We start from the raw sequence: 11,281 nt of genomic DNA, 5'->3' as shown, positions 1-11,281 counted from the left end.
TGACTGGTCATATATCAGAGACTTCTTAATGATCTGCATGACACTTGTATCACATTTTCCAACAAAGTGAAGACAACCCATTTGCTTATGAATATACCTAAGACTCAAAATTTCCATTATTCATCTTCATTTGACCTTGAAATATTTGTTTCTAAAAGAAAACCAAAATAACTAAGGGAAAATCTAATTCCTTATAATCTGAAAGCAGACTAAATAATGAAACTTAAAGGTAGGGTGGGAGAAAAGGAAAATGTTCCATTGATATTGTCTTCTAAGTTGAATTTTCAATTGCCTTTTCCAGGATTATTTTTCTCTTGTTTGCATCTACTTTCTAACTGAAAGAGCCCAGATGCCAAATCATGTGCAAATGCCAGCAATGCAATAGCAAGCATCAACATTAACTTTAACAAGAATGAAGCATCTCTTCTGGATTGTTCATATTATTTACCTGTTCTTGACTTTATATTCTAGATTTTTTTGGTAACAACGATGGCTTTCTTTTCAGCATATTTTGCCTGTTGTGATGCTGCCATGCATTATAATGCTTTATAGAGACTGAGTTGCAATTAAGTTACAAATGTATTTCAGGTTAAGGGCTTGAAGGCCACTTTTGCACCAGAAGCAGCTCTTAGAGTGATTGTGCCTGTCTCAGGCATTTTATATATTACAACAGATTTGTTGATGTAGCTAAGCTGGTGCAGTTCTAGTGGCAAATGCTTTTTCTGTAGAGACAGCCTGTGCCAGGAAAGGGAAGTGTTGTGCTATAATTTATATCATTTCTTCCGATAAAATAAACTATACTGGCAAAAGCATTTTTTATTTTTCCTTTCAAACACAACTGTATAAAGCACTGGCTCAGTGCTTTAATAATCCTCAGCAAGTTATTGCACCAGCACAGAATGACTATTGGTGCACTAGGGCTGGCTGAGAAATAAATATACTGCCCATAGAAACCTAAGATCCTAAGAACATGGACTGCTTTACTGACACTTTTGGTAAGAAAGATTTTTCTTCTGTGGCTGAGACTTCCATGCTAGGCAAACCCTTTTTGCAAGGGCTGATGATAACAGAACAAGCTGTGATGTGTGAAAGCAGCATTTATATTCCTATTCCGGGTGATATAACCCAGTGTCTTAGTTTAGACTTTTTCCCATCCTAAGTGAACGTGCTGTTTCAGGTGTTCTTAACACCATAAATCTCATTGTTGTGTGGCAACTATGGACACTGTAATTGTGATGTGAAACAGAAAACTACTGAAATCATAAAAATCTCTGTAGTGTGGAAGAACTCTTTCCAATCACCTCTAATGGTTGCTAATGTATCTTCTGTGTTGCTTCCCTACTATAAAAGGTGTGAAAAGGAACAGGGGAGCATTTCACTATCACCATGTATCCCATCATCTCAGAAAGCTGTTAGGTACAGATCTCTTTCTTTCCCACCCATGGTCACAAAATGCCTACAGAGGTGGGTTTGGAGACACTTCTGATCCACAGTGCAGCAGGAGGTGAAGAAAGAGTCTTTAAATCTCTTCTCTTTGGACGAAATGTGTGGGTAGCAATTTGAAATAGCATACAATGAAAGCTAGTAAGGATGCTGTGTTTAGAAAAAAACCAACAGGGCTTTTTGCTACCCGTTGTGTAAACTGTTGCAACAGTACTTGCAACAGTATTTGCTATTAAAGCCCATGCATTTCCCTGTGAAGAAATTTCTGTAAGTGCAGTACCGGGAAAATATAGTGTAATTCATTGGACTATGCAGTCTGCCTCAGCTTTGGAAAAAAAATAATTAGTATTCTTTCCTTGGGTGATTCACTGTGTTGCATATTCAGAACACATATTCAAACCATCAGTTATTTCCAGGTAATTATTGGTTACCAGACATCTACGTTCCCCAGTGGTCATAGGAGTGAAAATGGGTTTCCTTTACACCATTTCCCTTCATTACATGACTTTCATAGCACTCTAATTTTTATTATTTTATGATCTTTTTGACAGGAGAGATTTTGCCTTATGCAAAATATTCAGTGCGAGCTAGCTTGAACCAAGTTAAAATAAAGACAGTTGTATTTTGTACATTGTTTGCTCAGCTCTAGTTTCTGCTCTTTGATGTAATTCTAGGCAGAGAGCAGAAAAACACCCTATTTTGACCTTTTCATTGGAATTGCTGTTAACTTGCAACTCTTCTTTTTACTTTGTCAGCCACCTTGAGCAACTGATTGGATTCTCTATCAAGGCACTGGCTGTTTACAACTCTACTGAACAGACCTTATTAACCACATCTCTACTCTAATTAGTCAACCACAAGTTATCTGTGCTGATGTTGTTTCTACTGCTGCTATTTGTAGGCCTGACAAATGAAAAGAATAAGTACAATCTTTGCTTCAGACAATGTAGAGACCAGGATCATGCCAAGCTACCACAGACATACAGAGTGGTGATTTGGGTAATGAGGTAATGTCAACAAGGTCACAGACAAACATTCTTACATAAGTCAGTATATTCAGGGGTGGAAATAATCACCTATATAATGTGCTATATATTAACCTATTGAATAATATATTGATGTAATACATGATTTATAAAACATGGCAAAAGTCACAAATAATAATCTGTCTCCCATCATTATATTCTCATTAATCTCTTCTGTTATCTGTTCCCTTCTTCCTCTGCTTCACCTTTTCCTCTTGTTTTCATTTTGTCCATTTGCACTGTAGGAATAATTCAAATGTCTCACAAAAGTTCTTGTTCTGAAGGTATGTCTGCAGAAACAGAAGCTTTGAAGTTCTGACTTAAATTATACATAAACCCGATTAATATTTCTTGAGATACACCACTGCACATTTTCAGGTTACAAACATCAAAGTTTTCATACATGCTCAGACGCTGCCAGATCAATGAACAATTGTTGGAACTTAGTCTAGGCAATTTCTCTTTTGGTATGATAATTACTGATGAAATTCAGAAGACTTCCATATTTTCTTCCTTGGGTCATGGTCTTATCAGAATCGACAAGCGAGAAAGGATGGTGAACTTTGCTCCCGAGGAAGCTCCACAGCAGACTTGGAAGTTCAGAAGGAGAAATGCTTCCCTGAGGCTTGAAAACCATATCAGAATTGGTCAGGAATATTTTCTTGATCATTCAGAAGCTCCAGATGTGTCAGAAGTGAGTGCAAGATATCATGCAAAAACTGTCTCAAATTAAACTGATGTTGCCAGACTTCAGGAGCCTTAATAATGGTGGAGTTTGTCTGGTGTTGGAGGCTACATGAGGCAGGAAGAGGTTGTGGTGATCTTTGAGATAGTTTTGGGGGTTTTCACTCATATGAAACTAGAATTCCTATATGATTTTTTCACATGCGTAAGCTTCATGGGGAGAAGGTTCACATGCCTTGGTTCTGCCTCTTTTTCTAGTGCCCAGTAAGCCAGTAACTTCTGCAGATGTGAAGGGAGACGGTGTACTCTGCACAGTACTGCCTTTGGGGGAAGAAAGTCTGAAAGAAACTGAAGTCTGATTGTACTAGAGATCTGATTTGACTTCTCATATAGACAACAGAGTTATGCTCAGACCAAACTACTGTCTCTAGATTCCTACTAGGATTTGATCCTGCTTCAATGCTTGCTCAGGTGCATCTTCACTGTTGTCTGGAGAGTGCAGTGTAGTTGCTATTCATTCAACTTTAGTTTGCAAAACTCTTGCATCAGTCTTCTGCCCTGCAGCTGGGGATGCGGGTAACACTTCCTTTTGGATTCTGAGCTAAGCTGCAGTGCTTCTTAAACAGATGCTTTGTCCAGCCTGAGGGGTTCATTTTGGTGGAGCCACTGAGATACATTCTGGTTACTGGTGACATCTGTGACCTGTTTTGGCTGAGCTAAAAAACGTGGCCTCAATCTGAAGTTCTTACACAGTACTCTCCCATTTTTACTAGAGTTTTAAAGAATTCCATAGCTTTTTTGTGATCAGTGTATCTGAAATGACTCAAAGTTATGGAGTATAAATATGTATTAATATTATTTCCGTTATTTTGTATGCGATATTATTTTTAATAAGATTTAATTGAAGCTCATAGCTGTAAAATACAAGGCAAGTTGACAGAAGTAATTGTTAGTTTTAGCAATATTTCTGGTAATATGTTTCCTTTAACTTATAAAGTTGCAAATAAGCCCTAAGCTATGGCATTGTACCAAGGTGTGCAGGCCATTTAGAGACAGAGCTGGTTCCAGGGGGTGCAGTTCCAACACAGAAGAGATTTGGGGCAGCTTAGTCCAAAGGGTCAGAGGAGTGTGCCTAGGATAAGGTGTGAACTTGCTGCCAAGGTCCATGAGCTACCCTTTCCCCAAAAAGAGTGAGTGAGAGCAGTTGCTGCTGCTGTCTTTCAAGACAAATTTTTCCAAACTGTGTTTTCTATGAGGATGCCTAGGAAAAGGCAGGGAAGGAGGCCCTACAGTGAGCCACAGGAAGACCCCAATCAGAGGAGGTGATGAGGTCCTTTGCCTGAATACCTCTCAGCTCTTTAAAATAGGTGAAGCCTAGGACATCTTGAAAGTTCTCTCTCTGTGTGCCTCTGACCAAATAAACCTTTTGCTCACCATGCAAAATGGGTCAGCTTCCGGTGTTAAATCACTCAGAACAGCTGATATTCCAGTGACTATGAAATCTTTTGGAGATACAGATTTGTCTCCATCAGGCTATAAAGGGAACTTAGCTAGATTCCCTGCATCTCAGTGGATGCTCTAACTACTGTGTTATGATGTAAAGCATACATCAATAGGTAGTCTGTTAACTGTAGTTTACTTGATAAAAATAGTTGGATTATTAGTAGTTTGACAGACACTTTTTAAGAAATATTGATGGAGATGAATACTCAGTGCTAGAATCATGAGATGAATCCAGTGCAGTTTCTGACAAACTGGAAACCTCTCTGTATAGCCTACCATTGCTTTTTAAGCCAGTAAGTAAACAGGATGACATCAGTTCTGCTGCATGTTGGTTTATGTGACCTTCCTTACTGTGTTACACAATGTGCTTTTGAAGATTTCTGTTAAGCACAGAAATCAGAATTTTTTCCTGTGGAAAAGTTCACAGTGATGTGGGCAAAGACAGGTGGGCAGCAGCATCCCAATAGAAGGGATCTGAAGGTTCAGTTAAAATTTCTTTCACAAGTGGTGTCCTTCTGAAGAAGATGATGGGAGGGCTATGCCGTTACAGCTGCTCAGGGCTGAGGTTCTAGGGACCGTTTCTTGTTTTCACAGTTTTTAACAGTTTCAGGTGCCTGGAATATAGGAATATGTAGATATAAAATAAATGTTCATTTCAGAAGAATTTTACCTTCTCTGTGTAAACACAGAATAAATAATTTCCAGTCACAAATACACTTGCTTGTGACTGTACCACTCAAAGGAACCTTTAGTACTCATTAGGATTTCAACATTAGCTTAAAGCGATGAAACTGATAGTAGCATCTCTTTATGTCTAAAGATGTTATCAAGTTTTGCTGTTGGCTACAGGCTACTGTATGTAACAGAGGAAGGGTAGGCAGTGTGATGTCATAACGATAGCTAAAACACTTTTTTTGACATACTTCTTGTTTAATATCTCTTACTAGCTACTCATTATTCACTGTTGGAATACATCACTCTGTGTTTGCAATATTCATTTTCCAGGAGACATACGTTTTAATCATCAAAGCTGTTTAAGTGCAGGAGCAAAAACTTGCTTAAATTTAGCTACAAGCTCACAAGTTAATATTTGCTTAAACATGCAAAAACCACTAAATTTTTTTTTTTTTTTTTTTGTGACAAGGGAAAGCAAGCTGAACTCAGCTCAGACTGTTGAATTCTACACTGGAGAAGAATACAGTGGTAAGGAGAAGTGCATACAAATTATGAAACATCTAATGTATGCTATTGTATTTTTTGGACAGTAAGAGAATAATCACTAATGTAAATAGCCATTACAGGGCAGAATGAAGACATTGAGAAGGCAGTGATTTTTATTTTCCATTTGGTTCATGACCAATAGAATATCCTGTACGGAAAATCTATCACAAAGAGCCATACAATAGAAGCATACAATCTATGTGTGACTGAAAGTCTCTAAATGCTAATAAATCCTAATAAATATATCCTGTCTGATTTATAACACTAAAAAAATAGTCAATTTGCAATATAATGTATACAGGCACAGGTAATCACATGTAATTGCAAAACCATATTTTCTTTCAACCCTTTTACTGCAGTATCTGTATTTTTCCTCATACTTCACTCTTCATATCTTCTCATTTCCTTTTCATTTGATTTTTGTAGATAGTTTCTTTTGTATTTGAAAAAGACTATTGGTCATCAACAGCAACAAAATAAGTCAGTGTTTTATCTAGCCTGTTCTGTACATAATTTTTGAAAGTTTTTCCTGTATTTCTGCTGCCGAAAGAAAAAAAAAAACCAACAAACTGCAGAATAGTTTGTGGCTGTCATGTGACACACCGAGCTACTTCTGCCTGGCCATAATATATGGACAAAACATTGATCCTTTTTCCCCAAGTTTTTTAGAAAGTATTTGACTCTGGGATATATAAATACAGCTGAAGTCAGGTCAGCTACAATACAGAAATATGTTTGGGAACTGATATGTTGAGGGATTGTTTGTTCTTTGGATAGAAAATAGTGTTTCCTGACAAAATTAAACATTTCACCTGACAGTATTTCCCTTCCTATATAGTTTTATCATTTCATCAAACAAGCAAACAAACAAAATGTAAGTCAGAGGTTCACTTCATGCATCTCCTTTCTATACGGAGAAGGAAGAAAAGCGTATTTTGAAAGCTGATGCCCAGATGACCTGAGAGTTTTGCTCAAAAAATATGGATGTCATATGAGTTTACAACATCATTTTTCACCTGAATATTATCTTTGACATTTCACCTGGAAATAAAATGCACCCACCCACAATATCAATAAGTACACAAAAAGTATTTTCTGTGTTTGCCAGGTTTTCCTGCAGCAGGTAGGTAGCCTGACTCCTGGTTGTCTTTATCTACAGTCATTTTGCTTTTAAAACGTCTGGCAGAGAACTTTAAACCTGATTCAGGAAATGCAAGTTCCAGTCACAAGATCAGCACAATAATTTGTGAGAGGTTTCTAAAAATAAGTAAATGGTTTCTGGTGGGAACTTCATGGATAGCTCCCTGCAGTCAGTGTCACTGTGTCCACTGCCAAGGTTCGCAAGGGGGAAAATGTTATGAAGTATTTCTAGCCTGGTTTGAAGAATTGGTCTGACTTACTTCCTGGTGGAAGAGTGAGAACATCTGCCAGGTTTTAAAGGGAAGTCAACCACTTCAAAACCTTGATAAGGATGGAAAACCTGCCAGAACATGCCGGTATCACTGCTTTGTAAATCAACGTCATGCAGACACCATTTTTGGGGTTTGTAATTTAACCTTGTAATTTGTAATGTAGTTCCTATTGTTCTTTTATGAGCAAGAGCTGTACTTTTGCAATGTACACGCTGTGAACTGCAAATGCTGGGAAGTGACACACTACTTGACATTTCATAAACCTATATGGTTTGGTTTTTTTTCTTCTCTCTGAGTACTGCTGTTTTATATGGCTTGAATGACCGGCTACCTTCCCTGGGATGTGCTCATTCAGTATGGATGGTAAGTGAATTTATGAAATCAGACATTATTTTTAGTACTCAGTGTTTTTTAAATGATTAATTCTGTGTAATAGTCACTGTTTATTAGAAACTCTACTGCATATATGTCTGTGTATTGAGATATTTTTCAGTAAAATACTGTAATGTATCTTCTGCAACTGGAGAAAGCTGATAATTTCTACCATGTGACACACTTATTTCCTAGTCAGCATGTGCATTATTCTTGTTGGCCTTTAAGATCTATAGCAAAATCTTCTGATAGTTCTTTTAGACTCTGTAGGATGCAAAGATGTGGTAAGATTTGAAGAGACTTAATAGTAATTTATGAGGAATACCATGTGGAAATTGTGAAATTGGCATCACTGTCTTAGTGGATTGTATGTGCACAGCATATTCTTTTCATTTCCATTTGGTTTATATACATTAACCATTTTTCAATAACACTGAAAGTACAACATCCTTGACCTTAGCTTGTCCTGTGATAATCTCAGTGTTGAAAGCTGTATATTCTCTTGATCACAGTGTTTTTGACTTGTGAAGTACTAAATGACCAGAGACTTGACTTCCTACCTGATAGTTTGAGCAATAAAAGCATTCAAACTAACAATCTGTGGTCTCAAAGTGAAAAAAGATGGAAGCTTAGGTACCTAAGGAGTATTCCCAAACTTCATTCTGACAGAGCTAAGAGTTATTGATCCTTGGGGCATTCTCTGTGATTCATCTATCTCTCTGCACATGCCAGGGAGGGTTGCTGCTTTCTTAATTATTATTTTTTTTGTGTGTGTGTGGGAGAGCGGATTTTTATTCCACTTCTCCACCACCCCACCTTCCCCACCTTCCCCCCCCGCCCCCCGCCTAGTTTGGCTCAAGTAGCAGCACTCAGTAAAGTGCATCAGAAATATTTTCCCTTAAATATTTATTTGCCCTTTTCAAGTATGACCAAAATGGAGCTATCTAAAATCAATGTGACCTCAGGGTTTTTGAAATAATACTGACATATTTTTCTTTGAAGGAATTTCAAAATAAGCTTCCTTTCACCTTTACTTTATGCAAAATTCTGGGATTGATTGTGGACTCAAACTTTTGCTTCCGAACTTCATTTCTGTAGTGAATTAATTAACTTTTAGAAATGCAAAATACTTCCTCTCAAAACCAGAAAAAACTGCGGGACTAAGATATTTCATATCCCTGCTGATATACTGCAGTACTAATATTCTGTACTACAACCATTTTTGGCAGTCATTTCTGAAAAGAAGAATAAAGTATTGCTAAATCTTTTCCTCATTTTTATACATATCATTACTTGATTTTGGTGGTAGGACACTCTCTAGGAATGCTAATAAACACATTTCTGTAGAACTACCTTCAGTGGAATGAATGCCTTTCTGCTAGGTATATGTACAAGATCACATTTCTACTGGGTTGGGAATAGCTTGCTTTCTGTGAGCATGGGATAGCTGATGCAGGGGTACAAAAAGGATGTCTGCTCGATATATGGCCTTTGAACAGTATTGCTAGTATTTAAACAGTAGCCAGTCACTAGAACTACCCAGGCTTTTTTAATTCTCATCTTCAAACATGCTTTATGACAAAATTTGGGGATTAAAAAATGCATTTCTGCAACCGCACAAAGTATTAGTCAAAAATCCCTTACCTTTGGTCATAGAAACAATGCCTTTTCAGACCAACATCTGATAACCTAAATGCCCAGGACCTTATTCTAATTAGCTGTTTAATAGGTTCAACATAAAGCTTACTCACTTTTGGGAAATTGGCCTAAAATTCATCATTGTAAGCCTGGTTAATGCAAAAGGTTTTATCAGTTAAAGTATTGAGTTAAGGCTATAATTGTTTCCCGTTAAACTTAGATACTTATACTCTTATAACCACAAACAATGTATTCAGTCAAACTGTTACAAAGATTTTATAGAAATACAATCTTCCTTTGAGATATAAGAGCAGCTATCCACAGTAGATTAGCTATATGACTATCTCTATATATTTTATTTTATTTCAAATATATACTTGTTGCTAGACAGTGATGCAACTTTATAGTATAAATAAACCTTTAAGTCTTTAACTCTGAATGAAATCTAGATGAGATAAATAAATAGGCCATTTACATTTAAACACTGTGGCCAGAATTCTGGTCTCATATATATGTGAGAAATTCTCATGAATTTCAAAGGAGGTTTCAAACTTCTAGCTGAGAGCAGAGTTTTGCCCCCCTCAAATTGCCCACACACTATTTTTAGGGTAGAAGCAGAGAAAAAGAAATTCCCATCTTCTTTGTCCCTTAATATAAACTTTATAAAAAAAATATTATTTTGCTTATTTTACTGGTAAAAATGCACTTATATGTATTCACACCCTATTCAAATTTAGGAATACGTAACTAACCCTGTAAATAAAGTGAAGGAGCTAGATTACTAAAGTATTGTGGAAAGCAGAATAATGAAATATGAAAGTGTCTCTTTTACTTTTGAGGTGGCCCTAGGAAAATTATATAGCCATTGATAAACTGCCCTGTGATATAAGGAAAAAAATGTTTTTACCAGAGAAATCAAGAAAAAAGTTGTTGTCAGGAAACTACTTGTAGAGTATTGTGACACATAATGATATGGAAACAGGATTTCGTGTACCCATACCACACAAAATGCCTACTGCACCTCAAAACTAATGACTACCAAAAGAGTCAAAGTTATTGATTTATGACAGAATTTGTCAGAAGATTACTGTAGAGCTTTTAGATGGAGGATTCTGAATGAATTCTCCAAGTGGATTCTTTCAAAGATCGTCTTTGGTCACTTGATACGTTCAAAATTATGAACTTTCATATGGGTGATAAAGCAAAGTTACCACAAAGTAAAAAGCCCTTATATTTTTGGAACGACAGACTGACCTACAAAAGGAGAGTCTTTGAGGTAGGGAAGATATGCACATCTCAGGGAAAATATATTCAACAAAAAAGCCCTCCAGCTTTTCAGTTGCAGAACAGGATGTAGCATAGATTTCAGTTTTGCTTTTCAGAAAGTGAACAATCTATATTTCCCAGCTGAAGGACCGACAACCATGTAACTAAAATTGTCAAAATTTATAAATCTTCTTTATTTCTGTTAGTCCTGCTCTGATAATTAGGGAGGTGAGACTTGTGGACTTCAGATGCTGAGCACAGAAATGGGAGCACTAAGTAACAATAAGTCTCTGAGGAAGCTAAAAAGGTGAGAGCTGTTCAAGGCCTCTGGGACCTCTTGAATCCATCAGGATTGAAAATGCTTTTCTAAAATAGAAAAAACAAAATACCAGAATTAATTTCCTGGTCACATATCTGTTTGTCCTATTATAAACCAGGCATTCCATGAAAGGAAGTGAAGAGATCTCATCTCCAGGGTTGGGGGCATGCCACTAAAGAAGAAACATTTTTAGGCACTGTAATCTCAGACTGGCAGACCTACTGAAAAGTGGCATTGGATTGTCACTTTTTTTTCCTACCTGAATTTGTAAGTCACTCAATTTTAGCTAATGTTTCTGAGTTTCAGCCCAAATTCTAAACTTAGATCCCAAAGCAGAACGAGTTAATATGATCCTATTTTATTTAATTAGTCTAGCACAATCCTTGAACAATCCCCTT

The sequence above is a fragment of the Falco peregrinus genome, chromosome 6, assembly GCF_023634155.1.
Source record: "Falco peregrinus isolate bFalPer1 chromosome 6, bFalPer1.pri, whole genome shotgun sequence".
In the NCBI taxonomy this organism is placed as follows: domain Eukaryota; kingdom Metazoa; phylum Chordata; class Aves; order Falconiformes; family Falconidae; genus Falco; species Falco peregrinus.
This window is presented reverse-complemented; position numbering follows the sequence as displayed.